The sequence below is a fragment of the Epinephelus moara genome, chromosome 12 (assembly GCF_006386435.1).
Source record: "Epinephelus moara isolate mb chromosome 12, YSFRI_EMoa_1.0, whole genome shotgun sequence".
Taxonomy (NCBI): Eukaryota; Metazoa; Chordata; class Actinopteri; order Perciformes; family Serranidae; genus Epinephelus; species Epinephelus moara.
The window spans coordinates 27,757,791-27,760,463 of NC_065517.1; positions in this window are offsets into that span (position 1 = coordinate 27,757,791).

Sequence of the window (2,673 nt, forward strand, 5' to 3'; positions counted from 1 at the left end):
TTCCTGTGATCTCAGTGCAGGATACAGGGATTAATCATTTGCTGGGGTATTTATAGTTTGCTTTGAAAAGGTATAATGAGATCACCATGGACTCGACTCACAAGGGCTCATAACAGCACGACAGCAAGTGGGTGACAGTACATTGCGGCAGCACACTAAATTACATTTCACTTAAATGAGATTACTTGCGTAAGGTGGTTTAAGGTAGCGGTATGGAAATAGAAACATAGGTGAACACATGACCACAAGTATACATGACCATATATAAAAAATGTTAATGGTATAAAAAAAATCTGGTTTTGTTTTCTTATATTTTTAATTTTTGTTTATTTTGTTTAGAATAAAACTAATCTTAAAAAAGTCTTATGTAATCTACTGTTATACTGTTTTTCCCACAGGGATGAAGCCACCATTTAGGAAGCAGACGTCACTTAGACATGATTTTTAAAGGCTGAACTCATCATATTAAAGTTTGACTGGCAAAATAAAACAAACAAAAAAAAGAACAAATTATTTTTTTTACAACCTTGTAATTTGGAGAAGGCTTAAAAATCATTAAGTAGGGAGATAATTCGTGGAACGTACAGAAAACATAACTGAACAGTTAACAAACTAACTACATAACTAAATGTTTTTGATCTGACGACCCTTACAGACTAATGTAATATGAATAACTTACAGGGTAATGGAGGAATGGACACATAATTTGAGGTAGCCAACAACCTGCTTTTATACATACAAAGACCTATAAAAAAAAAAAGATATGCTTGGTAATCAGACCAGGCCTCTATTTGTCAAAATGTGTAGCCACACCAGGTTAGTTAAAAGAACTGGGTGTTTAATTGGGACAAGGCTTTTAATTGAAGTTTTACGGTAGATGAGTAAATAAATACAAATCAGAAAATGTCATTATTTGGAAGCTCCTGGGGTTGGACAAGGGAAATATAGACCTTTTCTAAATCATACATATCACACAGGGTAAATACTGGTAAAGTGAGGCAGTTAAGCTTTCCCATTTCTATCTTTATGTGTATAAACTACCATTACTAAAAATCAACACTGAGCTCATCATTAGCAAGTATGTGATTACAGGTTCTGTGGCTGTATGACAAAACTTCTGGGTGCGTCGTTTACCATATTCAACAACCTTGCAGTAAATCTCAGTGAAAAATAAAATGACTTAGTGTTGTAGGATAAATAATTCTAAGGTTATTTTGAAAATTTTGTTTTTAATCATGAAAAGCGTGTAACTGTTACATATTTTGTTATGGGATGCAGATGGGCCCTCGTGCATGCTATCATGTGCATATTATCACGTCACATGATCGGAGCCTTGACACTGGATGACATCAATTTACATATTACCCAGCAATCATCACTGCATATCTGTATGTAACAAATAATACCAAAGAAAATAAGGAATTACTAATTTAACAATTTTAACAGTTGATTTGTGGAATAGTTGATTTATAGTAATAAAATAGTTGATTTATAGTTCTAGAATAAGCATATCATTTTCTTACAGATGCGATTGACTAACTTTTTAAAAAAAAAAAGTACAACTACACTGTCTGCACTGTTTATATTTACGACCCTGATGGGATGTCATGGTGAGTCAGGTTTTAAAGTGATTTTCACACTGTCACAGTTTGCCAATAGCATGATGTCAAACTGTGACATTATATTACTGGCAAATGGAGGAGCTGAGGTCCCTTTTCATGTTTCCTTTATAAATTCAGCAAGCCAGATATTCCACATGGCTTTACTTAACACCTTAACAGTGATGAGCATTTATCGTATATTGCCTCAAACAACAAACGTAGCCTGCCAAAAAGAAAAAAAAAAGAAAAAACATGGAGTATGCAGGATAACACGTAGATGGCCGAGACATTTGCAGTATTTGCAAACCCAGATGGTGATGTAAGTAATCCCAAAATGACTAAGGATTGAATCATGCGCTTAGTTTGTTATTTAAGATGTGGTGAGGAGAATGACCTCACTGAAGACGGTGAGTGTACAAAAAGCAAAAATGAAATTTAGCCTGTGAAATAATTATAAGAGGAGATGTCCCATGTTTTTTTGTCCAAGTGACTAATGGCAACAACAGGCTGCAATGTAACCACTTGGGGCAATTGTGCATTGCCAATGTATGTCCACCAAAAGTGCTTGTTTTTGTCACTGACAGGCTCAGATTGTTATTCTACGTGTCTGACAAAATAATAGAAAGGATCCCTAAAGAGACGGACCTTTTTTGTTAAAGGCGCTGTATGTAAGAATGTGGCCAAAACGGTTACTGCACTCAATTTCAAAATACTGCTGCGAGTCCTGTTCGCCCCCCCCCCCCCCTACAGATTCGAGGTTGCTGGACAGTGGCACGCTGGAGACTGATTTGTTTGCCCACGGACGGCTGCGGTGGCAGGGCCGTGTCGCCGCGTCCTTGATCTTCGGTTTTCCAGCGGACCATTCGAGCAAGTCCGGCTTCTCTGCTGCTAACGCTGTGTACTGGGACACTGCTAATGCTGCTTGCCGTGCTGCTGTAGCTCAGTCATAACTGTAACTGATGCTGAGACTCTACTGACTGCGTGACTGGTAGACGGCGGTGGGTGGCGCAACAGGCCAAAACACAAATTCAAAACATAAACATGATTTGCGGACCGTAAAATATTTTTTTAA